This window comes from Chiroxiphia lanceolata, chromosome 3 (genome assembly GCF_009829145.1).
Source record: "Chiroxiphia lanceolata isolate bChiLan1 chromosome 3, bChiLan1.pri, whole genome shotgun sequence".
Lineage (NCBI taxonomy): Eukaryota > Metazoa > Chordata > Aves > Passeriformes > Pipridae > Chiroxiphia > Chiroxiphia lanceolata.
The window spans coordinates 36,682,793-36,702,041 of record NC_045639.1 but is presented as its reverse complement, the minus strand read 5'-3'; the positions used below and the strand labels follow the sequence as shown (position 1 = coordinate 36,702,041).

At 39.8% G+C, this 19,249-nt stretch overlaps 1 protein-coding gene across 2 annotated transcripts in view; it reads right to left on the bottom strand.

Moving 5' to 3' along the window:
* The window catches only part of AKT3 (AKT serine/threonine kinase 3), a 151,944-nt gene extending 150,367 nt beyond the window's left edge, over positions 1 to 1,577 (bottom strand). The window contains exon 1 of one of the 2 annotated variants that reach the window (XM_032683317.1): positions 1,488 to 1,577. The gene's annotated coding sequence lies outside the window, so the exon portion shown is untranslated. Of the gene's footprint in view, positions 1 to 1,167; positions 1,439 to 1,487 lie in introns of those variants that run through there. The other variant, XM_032683316.1, reaches the window with a different exon arrangement.
* Positions 1,578 to 19,249: the final 17,672 nt, after the last annotated feature.

Genomic DNA, 19,249 nt, shown 5'->3' with positions numbered 1-19,249 from the left:
AAGATTTCTTTTCTTCATGTTTTAAATAACGTATCACGGGAGAACGTGAAAGAAACAGCCCTGGCTATTTCACGCCTCTTGGATTCCTATCCAGAAGTAAACTAAGGGGTGCCCATACAGAACAGCCCCGCAGCCTATGAACCCAGCACTGCTCGTTACATCACGATCATTTGCATTTATACTACAATATATAGCACTGCGCTCTCGTTCCCGCGGGGCGCCGCGCTGACCTCCCGCCAGACAGACCCTACGGCGCATCCGCACCGTTCCAGAGGGGGGGTCGCGCACAGGCAGCCCCGGCGCGTCCCTGCACCTCCGGAGGGGTGCGCGCGGCCACGTGCGGCACTCCCGGCCCACGGCAGCACCTGCCGGGACCCCACCCGGGCAGAGGCCGCCCAGTCAGACCCCGTCGCGGGCCCGGCCCGGCCCAGCGAAGCCGCCGGTCGCCCGGGGCAGCCGGCTGCGCATCAACTTTTGCATGCGGGCTGCGGCCTCCATGATGGCCGGGGCGGGCGCGGGCGGGCGGGGGGGCCGGTTTGTTTACTTGCAGCCGGAGCCGCCGCCGGCGGCAGCAGCATCATCATCATCAGCCCTTGTGCGAGGCGCTGCCACCGGCGGCCCGCCGGGCGCGGTGCTATTCTTAGCGCGGGGGCAGCGCGGGCACACGCGCGGGCACACACACACACACACACACACACACACACACACGCACGCACGCACACGCTCACGCACATAAGTTCCCAGCGGATAAATCCCGCGCTACTCCCAGCACCGGCCGCACGGACGCGGCGCGGGGGCAGGCGGGGAGGGGCCGGGACCGCCGCCGCCGCCGCTGCCGCCGCGTGGGAACGGCCCCGCGCATCCCGCACCCCCCGAGCGCACGCCCTACCCCGGCCCCGCAGCCCCCCCTCCCCCGTTACATAACCGCTCCCGCCGGAACGCCCCCGCCCCGCCCTTCCCCACCCCGGCCCCGCGCCCCCGCCGGGGCGACCCCCGCCCCTCCGCCCCGCTCCTGCTCCGCCGCCGGCGCTAGGCCACGGGCGCCCCCGCCCCGCGCTCCCCGCCGCCCCGGCCCCGCCGCGCCGCCGCCCCGCATCCCCCCCGCCCCGAGCGCCCCCGCCGCCGCCCGAGCGCCCCTACCGCCGCCCGGCCCCTCCCGCCCCGTACCTGCAGAGGCGGCGGCGCCGCGGGCGCTGCTGCGGAGCCCGAGGGCGGCGGCGGCGGCGGCTTCGGGGGGAGAAGGGGAGGGAGGGCGCCGCTGCCTCCTCCCCTGTCCCCCCGCCGGGCTCGGCGGTCCCTGACGGCCGGTGTCTCCGCGGGGGCGGGAGGAGGCGGCTCCGGCCCCAGGGCGCTGGCGGCGGCGGCTACATGGAGCTGCGCGCCCCGCTACGCAGGGAGGCGCCCGGGCGGGCAGCGCGGCCGCAGCATCGATGCGCGGGGTCAGGAGGGCGGCGGCGGCGGCGGCGGCTCCCCCCCGGCGCACTCACCCCGGAGCCGCCCGGGCCCCGCTCTCGGCTCCTCCCGCCGCCTCCGCCGGGCTCGTTATTGACTTTCAGGAAAACTCCCGACGTCACCGGCTCCCCCCGAGTGTCTCCCCCTCCGCGGCGGCGGCGGCGGCGGCGGCATCCCCGGCTCTCGCGAGAAGCGCGGCGGGCACGGGGGGGCCGCCAGACAGGGCGGGGGGAGCCAGACAGAGGGGGGCGGCTGAGGTGAGGGTGGGGGGGGCGGCGGCAGGCAGCGAGGGAGGGAGGGAAGAGGGAGCGGCGGAGGGAGGAGGGAGGACGGGGAAGGCGAGGCAGCCCGCCCGCCCGGCGGGCAGGCAGGGGCGGGAGCCGAGCCGAGCGGCGTGTCCCGTCCCGCCGCCGGGCCGCGAGTGGGAGCGGGAGGATGGATGGATGGATGCAGGCAGGCAGCAAGGCAGCGGCGTCCGCCGGCACCGGGCGCTGCGACGCGCCGCTCCTGGGTTTTTCCTTTCGGCATCGCGGCCCCTCGCCAGCCCCGCTTGCGTGTCCCGGGGTTTGTTCCCTTTGTTCTCGCACTCTGCAGTTACACGGCCCCCCTCCATGAGCTTGCCCCGGTACCCGGAGTGGTCCACTGGTCTCTGCAGACTCCTCCAGGAATAGAACTACCAGTTACGCCGCGGGAAGCTGTAATTCATCCTTCGTTGAAGTGTTTAGTGGGTGCGCCAGCCTCAGTATGGCAAAATTGTCTGCAGGCTTCGCCTTATCCCTGCGGGTAAATAAACATCTAAAGAACCGTACACCACCGTTCATCCGCTCCCGACTCTGACATTTCCCGCGGCCGCAGGCACTGTAGGAGCCGAGCTGGTGTCAGCAGGGCCAGCAGTGTTGCAGAGTGCTGAGCACGGCGTTCTCCCGCCTCGGCAGTGGTGCCTGTGGGGCTGCGCAGGCCGGGAATCCCTGGCCTGCTGCGCCTTGCCACAGCTACCGCCGAGCGTGGTCCTGCAACCCTAATCAGCGCCCGAGGTTCGTAGATGCGGTGCCCTCGGCGCTTTGTTTCGCAGCTAAGCGGCTGTGTGTATGTGGGTATGTACAGGAGTTTAGTGCACATAAATATGTCTTCTATCATTCATGGTTTGAATAACACGCACAGATTAATTTGCTGTATAAATGCATCTATTATATATGCAGTTCACATTGACTTGTGTCAGAGGCTGTTACTGCAAAAGGGAAACAGATATTTTTGATTGCTTGAAATGTAACTCTTCACTTTGTTTCATCAGTGCAGAGTTTTTTATAAAAATGGTCATGAAAGCTTTCATCAAAATTACATTTAAAAACCAAAACATGTTTCTTTAGCATGTACCCCATCTTTATTTTTTAAATTTTCCTTTCTTTCGTATCCCACCTTCTTCTGCAACTGTTTGAAACATCAGACCTCCTGTTCCCTGTGCCACTACAGGGCTTCAGAGAGACTTTTTTTTGAGAATCTGAATAATCATATGAGTTGGCACAGGACTGGAAATTTGCCTTCGGGGGCAGTGAATCCTTTCCCTGCTGTGGCAAGCAACCACACCAATAATCCCATTCATAAATATGCTGAATTTCCTCTTAGAACTATGAAGTTTGTTTGCCACACTGTTCTTACTACCAGGCTGCAGCTCTCTGTTCCCCTAATTCTGAAGAAAAGCAAAATTTATAACGTATTAGATTAATGCATCTTTTTGAAAAAGAAGTTAAAAAGGAGCTTGCCAAGCATTACTTCCTTTCCCAGAATTTACCATTCAGTCTTTCTCAGAAACACTTCAGTAAAGTGACTATCTTATTAACTACAGATATTCACAGGGAGCCATGATATCAATTATTAAAATATGTTTACTCCCTAATGTCTCCTTTGATCATTGCTGGTATGTTGCTCCTGAAAAACTAAAGGTGTAGTACTTGGAACGTGCCTTCTGTCTGCTGCAATTCCTCCAAAGGGTTCAGAACCTGAGGCAGCATGAAATCTGCATGGGCAGTAGCTGATAGACTGCCAATCAACTCTTCAGGTGCCAAATGCTGAGTGTGAAATCCAGGCCCACAGAAACTCCTGGTATTTGCTATCAGTCAGGTCAGGAATTTGTGTTACATTCCTGCTATATGTTAATCCCTGCCACTAACAGTTGCAAACTTCATATTAAAAAATCATATTTGTATGATTGGTCACCCTAGTTGATTTCTCCAAATTTTCAAAAGCCACCTATGAAATATTTCCTTTATGATGACAATAAGTTTGCTTACATTTATAAACAGATACCTGGTGTAAATCAACCCAGAAAATCAGATCTAAACACACATTCACTTACATTTTAAAGGAAAAAAAAAAACCCTTGCACTGTGGTAAAAAAAATTATTACTGTGGATAACATTTACCTACAAGGAGAGGTAGTCTTCTACACTTTTATTTTGTTACAAATTGCTGAAAATGAAACACTGGGCTGAAATCTGTCATACTGATGTGGAGATTAGGCTTGTATTTTTCAGCAATACCTGATTAGGACAATTTTGATCTGTCTATATAATCTGGACAACTATTCATGGGCAAATAATTTTTTTACTCAGTATGACTTTGAAAGAGATTCACTAACATCTTACTTCTTATAAAATACCAATGCTCTGGAAATTCAAGTTTCTAGCTACTCCTAAGTTTTTGATCCTGCTCGGCTTTATATTTTGACCCTGGTGTGCTGAATCTAACCAAATACTTTTTGTATGGATTATTAAATGTACTAAATAAGTAAGTGCTCCTATGCAATAATTTTTTTCTCTGTATAGAATATAATATTTTTTTTCCTCACTATTGTACTCCAAGGCTTCAAAATGATTTCTTGTAAAGAGTTAATCACTGTAAATTGGGCAGAAATGACCCCTTGATTAATAACCAAATTGAGGCATACCTCTTTCAGAAATAAAATGGCTGTGATATACATACTGTGAACATAATGAGGTTGTAGGTTCTGCAGAAATGACATAATTTTCAGATTAATTACAATGTGACATGAATTTAATGAACATATTAACAGCATATGCTAATGAAGAAAGTATTGCAGTTCACAGGAGAAGAAGAATAGGTCTGCATGTAAATTTAGGAGAAAATGGGTACCTCTGACATTACATGTTCCATATATAGTCATGAAACAAAACAAATAATACCCATTCATTGTCATCTATTTGGCACCACCAAACAGGTTGATAAACTTTTATATGATCACTTGTAATCATTATTTCAACAGAAACAAAAGCAAAAACCTGCAGATAATCTCTATATAAATCCTGTCCATTCTGAGGCAATAAAAGATGTACCTCTTTTTTCACTTAACAAATTCATGTTGTGTTATCACTACCAAAGCGATATGATCTAAGATTACAGAGACATACACCCTGAAAACAAATCATTAAATAGGAGAGAAGATTCTGCCTGCAGAGCACCAGTTCTCCCTACTTCTGTGGTTTGCATTGCCTTCTGTTTAATTTCATTCCTTGTTTCTCCAGTCATCTAATAATCTCGCTTCCATGTAAGAATGCATTTTAAAAAATAAACAAACAAACAAACAAACAAAAAACAGACAGAAAAGAAACCTAAACATTGAAGTGTAGCAATTTAATAGAAAAAAAAAAAGTTGACGAAAAGAATGATAGTGGGTTAGATGACAATCTCTGGTATTAAACTCCCTATTACTGTCTGCTTTGCTCTTGTTTGAAAAGTACACACCAATATCAGTGGAAACTGCCAGGAGAGCAACGAAATTTGCTCTACATAAAACGATGCCTAAAATCTATATTAGGCATTTTTTTATGGTGAAGTTAAAGTGTTGCCTGCAAAAATTGTGGCTTATTTGTTACATATATGTGTAGCTCTTAAAAAGCTTAAACACATCTATTGGTTAGCTCAAGCTCAGCTACTACAAAGGGTGAACCTGTCCAGCTAATGTTGAGCTCTGACTCTGATTCTCTGTACTGTTGTAGACACACAGACACTTCAGGACTTTAACCACTGCCACCTGTATTGTAGTTTTCTCATTACAATTGGATTTCTCACAACAAGAAACAGCTCATTGTAAAGCTGCAGGATTCAGATAAGACCTGTAGGAAAAATACATCAGGGGATGTTGCAATCCACTGGACACTAGGAGGAAACAGAACTTACTTGAGGTCAGTTGGATTTTACAGTGTGTATCTTTTTTTCCTTTCTGTTACATTCACTTCTAAACAACTTTATTGCTTTAATCTTTTGCTTCTTTTTCTTTACTCTCTTGGAGTTTCAGTTCACTTATTTTTGTCATTTCTGCCTCTGAGGCTGTCTCAGAGGGCAATATTCCATTGCATGTCCTCAGACATCTGAGATTTATTTGGGTAAAAAAAAAATCAGAGAGTAATTTATTTATTTCTAATACATAAAGAATTAAGAAATAAACCTGGACTCTCAATTTGACCCCTGCAGGCCGTTTTGCTACACGTCACCAGTTCCATAAAAGTGCTTCAGCCCAGTTGGCTGGGCTGACCCTCGTTGTTGGCTGTCTCTTACACAAAATTGTCTGGATACAGAAAGCTCTCCTTTCCTCAGATGGTCCCAGTTCATTAGTGCTTGCAAAAAGTAAGCACTGATGAACTCATATAGACATATATAGAGACTCATACTATTCTTATTATTTAAAACCTACAAGTTGTAGGCTATTGGTGAATACACAGTAAAGCAGGATAGCAATAAAGAAATCATTCCGTCCACATATATTTCCCTGAGCAGCACTATAATTATGCTGAACACAGTAGAGACTTTAGATAAAAGACTATGTAAATATCAGTTGATTGCATTTATTTTACAGCACGTTATTATTGCCTTATTCTTTATCCTCCAGATATCTAAGAAGGTGTTTTCCTTCCCCTTCTTTCCCATACACCCACACACTGGAGGTCTACAAACACTGTGAAAGGCACACGCCCTACTGCAGTGACCTTAACCTGCTTTGAAACCAGATATGACAGTAAGGATGACAAACAACGGGAGGGAAGGATGGGAAGAGGGCAGTAAGATTACACAGTTGCACAGTTTAGCTATATGCTTAACTTGATGTATAGGCCTTCAGCTGAACTTGGAAATTTTTCCTCGGTGAGAAAATAGTTTCCATGGTGCACAGATTTATCTGAGGGAGGTCAATCTACTACAGAAACAACCCGAAAAAAATTAAAATGCCAGCCTTTCCGCCTGAGCTTTTTTCTTCCTCTTCCTATCCTATTTTAATTTCATCAACACAGATAAAATATGTCTTTGAATAAAATTCTGCAATTACTAGAATACAGTGATTTCTCACGCAGAGCCTTATCTGTGTCCTGGTCTCACTTAATTGAAGTCAATGATAAAATGCTGGTTGAAGCAAGTTAGGAGGGTCAAGTCTGTAATGCATGAGCAAAATCAAGGAGTATAAAGCTTAACAGAGAGAGGAACAAAATTTTAAACAAATGTCTTCTCTTTGGAGGTTTTGTGACTAGGAACACTTTCCCCATGTGGTCCTTAGAGGCTCACAGCATCAAGGCTGCCTGAAGAGTTAGGAAGAAACAACCGAGGAGAAAGCTGGCTGTTAAAGGAGGGAGAGAAAGCCATCTATTGCCAGGTTTAGTCCAGATCTTTGCCTTTATTTAGAACATTCCTCTGTCTTTGGCAAATAATTGAGTTATCAGTGTACAGTGTACCTTCTGTTTCTAGTATGTTGCTTGGAGCACCTTTCGGTGCCCCTTGCTACCATGCAGACTTAACACTGTGATTTGCTGGATGGCTTTCTACTGTATCAACAACGTTGTTTGTAGCTGAGAGCCCTCCATCTTTTCAATCTGTAAGAGTGGCTGAAGTATAACTAAATAGTTTTAGTGTCAACAAAAAAACTATTCCACAAGATTAGGCTGCTGGCTATTCTCATTCTCAAATGCTACCCTTGATCTGTTATGTGTCAGAATGTGCCTGCACTTTCTGGAAACTAAGCTGTAACATGAAATCAAAGAATTAGCACAAAAGTTTAGAAAATGAAGACAGATTGGGGTTGCGATAACAAGGACCTCTGTAGATCTCATAAGTATGTTCTTGTTAATAATGAAAAAGAATGAGGTAGTAAAATATTAATGAAGCATTCATTAATAGTCTTCAGAAATAAAGGGCAGATTGCCTTGAAGACTTCAGTTACTTTACACTACTTCCGTTGGTTTAGCTGAATATAGGCCTGCTTTGTACAAGGCAAAGAAAACAAAGGATATTGCTGAATCTGTCCCTTCATAAAGCTTATGGAATTCATACAGGAATGTGGTATGAAATAAGAGGAATGGCTACAGTAAGGATTTTCTGACAAATTTGTTAGCAATCTGTTTAGTAGAACTTCATGATAACAGAAATCTGATCAATTATTGACCTCTTTATAACTTTATTTACCATGAGCTAAAGGGAAAAAAATGTGCATTAGCAAAGAATGGCAAGTTGTGACTAAGTGCAAGAGACAAAAGTATTCATCCATCCTCTCCTAATGCCAAGATTTGAGCAGGGTGCTCCTGAGCAGATGGTTTAACAGACTAAAGCATTAGTTTGCTGATCCTCCGTGCTTGCTAATTAATTCTTCAGTTTACTAGGATTTAAGATGATTGTTAAAAACAAAGCTTCTTTTAAAATAAACTTTAGGTAAATGTTATAAAATGGTGGTTAAAATTACAATGTCTGCAACAAGAATGTGGTGTGTTTTCCAGAAGAGATGTTCGTTATCTAAGTACCCTAAGAACAATCCTTAACAATTCTGTCTCTGAAATTTTCTTCTTAAAAGAATTTACTTTTGTTTTCCTAGCTAATTAATCATCTGACTTCTTGTTGACACTCTTGGGTCAAGATTATGTCCTCGACTCTTTTGAGAATGGCATATACACAACCATGGAATGATTTAATTTTTTGTAACAAAATTGTCTCCCCCCCATTGTTTTAAACCCATTATAACGAAAAATATGAAAATTGTAATATTTTCTTTGTGTTTTTTAAAGTCGTTATTCTAAACAGTCAGGGTTTCGTGTAGTAGTTTATTTCAGGTTAACATTAAAATTATGAATCTCAATAAATTTATTAAAATGCAGTGTTGTAGAGTAGCTTGCTCTCTATTAGATTTAGACGGTGGGCAAATAATTCATTTATTTTAGATTTCATTTTTGTAGCAATTTTATAAACTGGATGCCAATTTGGTCACAGGAGAACTCCACCCAAAGGAAATTATGGAAATTATAGCACAGAAATGGAAAAAATAATCAAAGAAAAATATTATGATAAAATAACATTTATAAACAAAGTAAACAAAAAACAAAATAGCACCAGGAAAACAAGATCTTAACTTACTAAGGCTAAGGTATAAATTTTGAAGCCCCATCTGTTGCTTGCAAAGGAGTGATCCATGCCAGTATTGGTGGATTTCAAAAATTGTGAGTGGACCGAGAGGTCTCTTCAGTCAGTTCATGATGGCTTAGAAGAAACTCCTCTTCTGTGGTCTTGCTTTGACACAGGAGATGCTGTGAAACTCTGCATTTAATTTTCTTGTCCCATTTTGTTACATGTGTGTTTTTATGCGTTTTGTGATACATTCCTTCAGGTGGGGCTTGGATTTACTGGTGAGAATTTAGATATTTATGTTATCTCTGTAATTCTTCCTTCTGTCAAAAATATTATTGGTTGCTTGTTATGTTAAAAACTCTTGGCAATTCCCCTTTCAGAATAGCAGATAAGAATTCTTATTACTATTGTAAGGAATTCATAACTTGCCTTGTTCTATAATCTCTCCATCTTGTAAACCAAGAAAAAGCTATTATTACAGATGATTCAAGGCTGAACTTTTTAGTAAGCTGTCAGTATGCCATCTTCATAGAACCGGTCTTCAGCTCTTCTCAAAAAGTAATATTTTTATCCAGAACAACTGCAAGGAATTTTGAAATAGTTTTAATATATCCTTAACAGGGAATCTACACTGAGGCCACTGAGAATACAACTTATTTGTTTATATGACATATGTATTGAAATGAAAGTAACACAATAAGCTGCTCAGGGTGAATTAATTTCACTGCTAGTACAATTGCAGTATTAATTTCAATAATTTTAGATAGGTGGGTTATTAACACATCAATTATACCAATACTAGAATACTATGTCCAGCCAATGCTCATATTTTAAAAACCGTTGAGAAAATTAAAAAGACTTTAAAAATTAATGAAATTATGTTGAAACCTTACTTTATATTGAAAGATGATATTGAAAGAGTCTGATCTCTTTAAGAAAGGAAAAATTAATAATTTTTACCATGTTGAGTGTTTTTTTTCTTTGTAATGAATTACAGCAGAGTAATGAGAGTACTCTATGGGGTGCTCTATAATTCATCATACAAAGGCAAAGGCCTTTTGGAAGATCTGGTGAATGAAAACTGACTACTGACAAACTAAATATGTAAGTATAGCTTTAGCAGTGAGGAATATTAAATTTTATAATAATATTAAATTGGAACAATTTAAGTAATGAGTGCTAAATTCTCTGTTACTTTAGATCACAATTAAATATCCTTGTTCAGCTCACCTGAAATTATAGACTTGCTAAAGAAATTAGGAAAATGCTGAGGTTTGCCTTAACTTAATAGTCCAGATTGATGATCACAGCAGTCTGTTCTGGTCCTAAAACCTGAACTTGTGAACAATTTGGGTTTTTTCCTTTGAACAGCAGTATCATGATCTGGAGAAAAATATTGGCTGTTAAGCATGGACAAGTACGAATAAAAAAATAAGATGTCCCATGAGTAGTGGAACTGAAGAAGTGGGATTCTTTATAGATGAATTCTGCCCTATTTCTCACATCATTACACTACTTGACATCAGCTGCCTTGCAGATCCCTAAAATCTCACCTCTTCACGAATAGATTAAGTCCTTCCTATGTGCCCAAGACCACTGTGATTACTCTAGTTAATATTTCAGAGTTTGCTCTATGGAAAACACTAACAATAGAGAGATCTTCCACTCAGTGACCAGTTTTAATGAGAATTTTAGTAGTTTATTCTCTCTGAGACTTTTATCTCTCTTTGAAACTTTTTTGGAAGGTTTAACATGGATAAAAAGTTATTGGAAGAGAAAGGACAGGCAGGGAGGCAGATGGGCATAAAGACAGTGCAAGAATGTACTTAGTTACCAGGCTGAAAACGATTAGAATTGTCCTTATGTATATACTTGACTTACCACAAATTTCAATGAAAACTTCTAGAGACTGAGACAGCTTTGTTATTTATCAATTCTAGGAAAGATCAGATTGTTCTACCCTTTGCTTTACACTAGTACAGGACAGTATTGGAGTATTAAATGTCATTTTACTCATAAACCGAATCCAATCTTTTCCAAATTGAACAAGACAACTCACTTTACTGCACACAGCAATGCTACACAACAGTTTGGGGAGGAGGGGGGGAAAGAACAGAAGAAGATTATATTTAGAACTCTAAGAATATTTAGGGAGTCAAAATCTGATTGCCAACCTTGTAACTTGATCTACAAATCTGAAATGCACATATGGTTGATATTTTTCTATTACATAGCATTTATTTCTGGAAGTATTTTCACTTTTGTCCCTTTTTGATCTGAAAAAAAAAAAAACCAACTAAAAAAAAAAACATTTTTGGCATGGTCTTAAACTGAAATTTCAAATTAACATGAAACATTTAACTCCTTTTACTAGCCAATAGGGATGGCTATCAGTGGGCACTCCAAATATAATATCCCCTTATGAATCATTGCTATGGAATTGCAATTATAGTAGAATCTTTTTACTTTTTAACACACAAAAAAGATATTGTGAACTGCGAAAGCACTTTGTACCATTTAATTCATTGGTGTTATCTGTTTGTGAGTGACTTTTTAACCATAGCTAATTATAAATTATTCATCAGTAAGTTTAAAATCCTACAGAAATTATTAAATTACTGTATATTTAAAGTACTGCATAGTACTGCTTTAGAATATTATGCTTGTCTCAAAACAGAAGAATAAATACACTTGCAACTTCATATAATTGTTATAATTTCTCGTTTTCAATTTATTTATTCCTCACTATCCTTCATTTGTGCAAATCAATTCTATGCAAATGAGCCTACCACTCCCACAGCTTTTTATTTCCCACTTTCCACTTGTGAACAAAGCTAGAAAACTTTCAAAATCATACTTAAGGCCTGAGCTTAGTTCTACATAGGGTAAAGGTGAAGATTCATAGTTTTTTCCACTGTCTTTTTCCTTACAAGCATTGGTATGTTTATTTATTTCAAAAGAGTTGTAATTAAAAATTACTGTAATAACTCCTGAGCCTGGCTATAGGTTACAGATAATCATGGGAATAAGATGAAAAAGTATTTCAGATCTTCATTCTTGATTAAACTGCACATTTAGAAGTGTAAGTTACGTTACTAGTTGGCGAATTCCCTGAGGGTTTCTATGTTGTTAATGGAGTCCTGCCCTGAGTCACCTTCTACAAGAACCTGTCTGTCTCTGTTCACTTTGTGGTGGTCTTAGCAAATTTGGTTTTTAATTCAAAAATGCAGGGTTTTTTAATTAAAAAATGGGTAAATATTGCTTTGCTTCTGCATGTCAATTCCACAACAATTTCTTTAATTCTTATGGAATAATTCGATATTTTTTCCGATACTGAAGTAAAGAATGTTTTGGTGCTGTGCTAATTACCATCTTGATTTGTTTCTTAGATTATATTGAACCGAAATAAATGTCCTTTGTTTCTTTTAGGGCAAAGGAGAAAAAGTTGATTATTAGAGAAGTGCCCTATCCTGACAATAAGCCACTGTCTATCTAGGTTAGAAGTGACAAACCTTTTATTCTTAATCCCTTTCAGAATTTCCCACTGTGTGTGAGATGCTTCCCAAATGTTTACTAAATGTGTGTTCCAAAGAAATTCAAATCTTGCAGCAATTGAATGGAAATAAGTCAGAAAACTGGGAATAATGATAAAAAATGTTTGTACAGGTCCACAAGAGAGAAGGCAGGTTTTCATAAGACTTAAATTTGAACTAAATTGGTCTTTAGATGAGTTTGTGAAAATCGTAAAGTTGATACAAATACATTTTCAGCTTGAAAACAGAATGGGACAGATAATTACTGAATTCAATTTTAGAGGTTTTTTCCCTTGGAGGGGGTGAGGAAGCATTTATTTGTTTCTCCTCCCTGCCTAACTACATATTTTCACAATGTTTGTAGAAACATAATACCTTTGAGATTTCTATATCCTTGTCAACTTTGACTGGAATTGGATAATGATTCAAAAGTTATTAGGAAGAACTGGAAGATGAAGATACAGTGACAGCATAAGACAACTTTGTACCCTCATGAAATTGGGCTAAAACCTGAGAAATTTGTTGCCCTTGGGTTTAGAGAGTAGTGGAGCAGCACAGCTCTTCAGCATGCCACTTAATACTTGTAAATACCATTGTCTTCTCTGAATCTTGCTTATCACAGTAGATGAAGTGTAAACATAAGTTTTCCCAGCTTCAGCACAGGGGACCACATGCAACATCTGGTAAGAGTATTCTTAATTCCTTAGGAGTGGAGCAGCACAGGCTTTATGAGCAACATTCAACATCTTTTTATCTTCTCGTGGAAATCTGTTTTATTTTATAAACAAGGAAGGATATTATTACCTAAGAGATTTCTTCAGGAAACAACAAAAAAGTAGATGTAGATATAGCTGTTGCTGCTGGCTCTAAAAAGCTACAGATACAAACACCTGATCTTTGCCTTCTAAATCTCAAATAATACCGACTTAAATCTTTACCTTGCTACCCAGGAGACTGAATTGCATCATCTCTGTATAATCTGTGCACAGTATTTCTCAACCTTCAAACATGAAGTCCAAATCTTGATTTAAAACAGTCAGCTGGGATAGGAGATTCATTGACATATCAAATGAATAAACCTACAATAGGATTTCAACACCTCTCTGTGATGATTATGCAAATATTTTATTCCATATCTCCCTTTCACAATTAAGTGGTTGATGAACTTGCTGATTGCCAGACTCCCTTTTCTAAGTATTCCTAAAATGATGGGAAATCTGCCTCTGGCTGAAAGAGACCAGTTTTTTGGTGGTACATCTCCTGTCCGTGAGGTACACTCCTGAAGCTACAGAGATCCCCAGAGAGGGATAATAGAGTTTCATTTTGTTCACACTTTTGAACCTCACATTTCTTTTTGAACCTCTACACATTTGCCAAATTATGTTTGATTTGTGGTACTAATTCATAAGGATCTTCATAAAGATCATCAACTTATTCAGTAGAGAAGGTGATCTGAGAACTACCCACAAGGGCAGTAAAATTTTTTGGAACTGCTAAAATCAACAAAAAGAATATTCTTAAAGTTCAGTTTCAAGTTCCTGTGCTTGCTTTAGGCATGCTTGCAAGAAGTCTTCAGTGTAGTCTTTATTAGTATTTTAATTAAATTCTATATTTAAGAAGTCTTTCTTTAAATAGATCATGTAAGTTTGTTTCAGTGTTTTTTGAAAATCTTGTAATTCTTGTTTTCTGTGTTTCCCATTATAATGAATGGTCTTTTAATTGCACTTTGGCCTGATTATGCTTACTCTGATAATGAACTCTTGTCTCTTCCAGGCCAGAAATGTCTTTCCACTTTGTTAACTGCTCTTCTTGATGAAGTACCTTGAGAACTGCATGTTGATTAAATTAATTCTTCCTTTATACAGTCTCTTGAATCAGGTGTCCAAAACAGTAATTAAATGAGAAAGACTTGAAGAGATATTTTTTGTAATTTTTTTTCTCCTGTAAAATGACTCCTTTTTGTGACAACTCCATCACTGATTTGGGAGTTTTGTGTTTGTTTGTGTTTGTCTGTTTGTTTGTTATTTTTCTTAAACTATAATTCTGGTAGAAGTATCTTCATATTACTTCATGATTTAAAATATTTCCTGACACTTTAATGTTGACATACTGCATTGTCTTCAGACATCCTGATTTTCAGTGGTTTAAAAACTATGCATTCTCTGCTTGTGTGTGTAGAAAACAGTAAAAATTGAAGAAGGCATTGTAAATAAATTACCTCTCAGAGGTTGTGGTAGGAAGACTTTAGTCATAAATTCTTCCTGAAATTTGAGGTAGTGGAGTAGTATAGTACAAGTTTAATTTATACCATGTTATTCATTTTAATTAGGTTAGTGGACAAGAAAATTCAAATTAAAGGTAGGTTAAAAAAATGCCATTTAGTTACCCCTGAAAAAGACATTAATGGATCAGTAGAGCAAGCTTTTCTGAGCAACATGGCCTTTTTTCTTTTTTTCTGAGCTGTGATACAGAGAACGGCATGGAAGTGCAGACAGACAGCTCAGTCAATGCTAACATTCAGTCCTTAGACTCTTCATCTAGGCTGCAAGATTGTGAGATGGTTACATGTTTAGATACATATTTCCACAAAGAGACCATCATAATTTACAGAAAATATACATTATATGTTGAGTAACTTGGACAATTTATTCAAAGCTTGAATTGGTTTTTCACAGTATCAGCTCCTGCAGCTCAGAACTGTTATACAGGAATGCACATGTAATCTCTGGTATCCTGAATTTACATTATATGACAACTTTGGACAATAAATCTAAAAATAAACTAGTTCATTACACCATTCTTTCACATAAAAAGCTAGTGCTAAAAAGGAATGGAAAATAAGGGCAATGCCTGAATTTTCAGGACAAATGTTCTATTACATTTCTTCTGAGTAAAAAAGCCACTGCCAAGCTAAAGAATGTTGGAGCATGTATGTAAAGGAAGAACAACAATGTTTATTAATAATGAGCATACTAATAGCTCAGGGCTCAGCAAGAACTTTAGATTATTCAGCTTGCCTGGCAAACCTCAGCAACTTTGTTTTCCAGGAATTCAACATCCATGAATTCCGAAATATTTTAAATGAGGATGATATTTTACATTTCTGAGGGCGCTTAACCTCAATTTGCTTTCTTTCTCATTGGTACTCCGTAGAATCTAAATTCAATCTAAATATAAGTATATATTTAAGGCGAAGTTCTCTGTTCCAAGACTGATCTTATTAGTTTTGAGTTTAACTATTTAGACTTCAAGTAAATATTTTTTCACCCATTGAAGATGTTGATTTAAAACATTATTACTACTGACTATTAACAAAACGTTCTGAAGTCCAGTCCGATCTTTCAGGACCCTGGAGAGCGCCCGCGGTTCCATCGTGCGCTCACGAGACGTGCACCAAAGAAAAACGAACACCAAGACAAAAAGACGACAGCAAAGTGGTTGGGTTTTAATGAGATTGCTAATAATGTCTGGAGTCTTGAAACGTTATGAGATCCATCTTTTGAAAGAAAAACTGTTAAATTACTTTGAGAATATCATACATGAAATCAGGTTTTGCATGTTCTGGATAATCTGCTGGCTTTGTGTGTTTGCTCAGCTGACAGAAACCCAAAATAATTTTATCCTAGTAAGAATTTATTGATATTTCACAGTTTGGTGTGAAGACCATTGGCTATGACTTGGTCTAATTGCAAAAGTTACGGGACAAACCTTATTTTGATAAAACCACAGCATAGAATTTACGGGAATGTTCTGTTTTAGTAAAGAAAATAGATTTGGCAGAAATGAAGCAATAGGTCTGCCTATTGAGGCAGATCTGGACTAATTTGGCCTTCGTTTCAGAAATGGCCGAGAAGAAGTCATTATTTTACATCAATAACAGTCTGTCTTTTCATCCTCATGCAACAACTACTTTTCTAAATGAACAAGAGGAGAATTTTCAGAAAACATTACCTATAGTCTAGACCTAGACTTTTCTGTTTGTTTCTACTATTGCAAAGCTTGTTTCAGATTGAAAATGGGCTGATATAGGGGGAGAGCAACAGCATTCATTCTGTGGCAGACAGGTAAAGCAGCTTGATTTGATAGCAAGTTGAAGGAAGAATGTCTCTGGTTATAGTCTCTGGGTATCTAGCACCATTTAAGATCCACAAGATTTTTGAAGTATGCGTGGAACCTGAAGAAGATCTCTACTTTTCTAGAGTGGCAGCATACCAGGGACATCTAAAATGGATCAGTACCCGTGGTATCTGAATACCATCCTTGAAGGTTCATGGCAAATAGATACTTCATTTCAGAAATATGGAGGTGGAGGGGGGTAAGGAGTTGTACACAATTAGGAATCAGTGTTACTTTGAACATGTGACAACTAGAACTCTTTTAGGGCTTTAAACATTGTATATTGCAATAAACCAGTGTTTATTTAAATCATTGCGGTTATAGCAGATAAATCATACCTAACCCATTTCTCAGAATGAGTATCTTTTTTTGCCTCTTGGTTTCTGTCACATTAGAAGATTCTAATCCCAAAATACCAGGTTTATTTTGTTTTGTTTTCTGCATTATGTAAGAAGCAGTTTAACCATAATGCCTTTACTGATGAAACCTACCTCTGTACATGGATCCTTAGATTTCTGGTTTTTCCTGGGACACTGGGAAATGCTGTCCTGTGATTTGGTCCATGACCTGGATAACAAACTCATGGTCATGGGCAGACCAGAATAAGACATCAATCCAGGTTCAAACAACGCAATCAGAAAGCTTGAGATATAAGTTGAACCAAGTACATGAAGCAAAGATCAGTAAGTCACAATAGGGAAACTATAGGTAATGCTGTAGTATAGTTAGAGAGAAACCAATATCAATGTCCAAAGCAGGTTGTAAGGAATAAAGCTGATGATCCAAAACACATCTCTGGATACTCTCTAGCTCAGTGGGGGCTTGCATATACTAGAGCCTATGAACAACGTCTGCACCTTTCATATGAAATCAGTGACAAAATTTTCAGGTATTTTTCTTGGCTGTTTGGACAGTGTTCTCCAAGGACACAAGAAAGCATTCAAAGGTTAGAGAAGGTGGGCTGCAAGACTTTCAGACTGAAAGTTATATTTTTTTAATATTTTTTTGCTGTTCAATTAATGATTGCAACAACAAGCCAAGCAAAATCCTGACGCAGACAACTGCTATCTCTGAGGCAGTGTTTGTATCTGTAAAGGCAGGAGCCAATAGCTGCTGTTGGAAGGATGATTCAGTCCCAGGTGCTGAGGGGATGATTCATCATCATTTGGGCAATGACTCATTACAACTTTCTGCAGTGGTTTGAGTCCAGCCCCTAAACATGTATGTTTACATGTTTGTTTAGATGTTTGACATCACCCCCTGCTGCTACATGTAAGAGAATTTTCTGAAAGATTGTAAATGGGTATCAAATTTAAAAATTCTCAGGCAACTTCTCTGAACTTGAATCCAGAGAAGGTTGCTACATAAAGACGTGAGACTGCAGAACTAACGTGAAAGAATTATTGCAAATGAGAAAAAAAATATATATAATATTCTGCTTGCTTTCAACCAAACTTAATGGATCTTCACAAGAATTTGAAATTAAATTTACATAAAGCTGAGCTTAAAATGGGAAGTTGATGAAAGAATGTGATTATAAAAGCACCATTGCTGTTATTCACAAAGAACAAAACTGAAGCCAGTTACATCTCATGAAAAGAAATAAAAAGGTATTTCTTGGAGTCCAAAATGCATCATACCTAGAAGCTTTGAGGGGCCTTTTTGTTCTCTGAAACAACACCTGGAATTTGTTATCATGTGATGATTTTTCATTTAAAGATGTACTGGAAAAAACAAGCAAAGACATGTAAAAAACTACTGTGTCTATATGTTAATTATTATTCTTCTGTCTCCTTATCTAGCAATCCAAAGTAATGAGATAGGTCTCTTAGTGAGTAGCCACTGGGGTTTTTTTCCCATTTCCCTGTAACTCAAGGGAACATAAACAAAAGTAAGTAGACAGATTTTGTTTCATGTTTCTGTTAGTGTTTAGATGCCAGTCTTTCTTTCATAAACAGTGTAACATCTTGATTTCTTTTGTGACCTTCCTCCTATGCATTTCTTTTCTTCAACTTTTGTACACTTTCTTCAACTTTATTTGTACACCTTTTCTTTTACTGTACGTACATCTCTATCTGGAACAACAAAAACCCCCCTATTTATTAATATGAACAGCTTCACAACTAATATACACTTTATATGTCTCTGTATATTTTAAAATACCCTTAAAATCTTACACAAAAGTGAATCAGTGTGTAAAGCAGTGTATAAAATAATGTACATGTATGTACACACTGATACATTTGGGTTATCAGGGAGTAGAACAGGGCAGCTGAAATCTTTATAAAGTCCCATACCTACAGTTGTTGACAAAAAATAAGATATGTCCTATTATGGAGATATAGCAGAAAACTGAGGAGGAATTAACACATTCAGACTCAGTTAATACAAAATTGGGGTAAGGGAAAAACCCATCATGCCTCTGTAGTTAATCTGGAAAAGCAAGCCTTTAATTTTAACTACATCTTGCCTTTTTGCTGGCTTCCTTTATGTAACTGAATTTCAGCATAAAGTCCTCTGTGAACATTTGTGAATATCAAATTAATCTCATAACTCATATATCTATTTAAAGTTTCTTTAAATTTACCTGTATTAATATAAAGTTGATGAAAAACACTCATATTCACTGCTTTCTCTATGCAAAAAAACTCAGAATCACAGTTCTTAGTATTATTCAAATAAAACTCAGCCCTTCCAAATTACTTGCTTATAGATGAATTGGTATTAAAAGTACCCTCCTTCATTCACAAACGGTA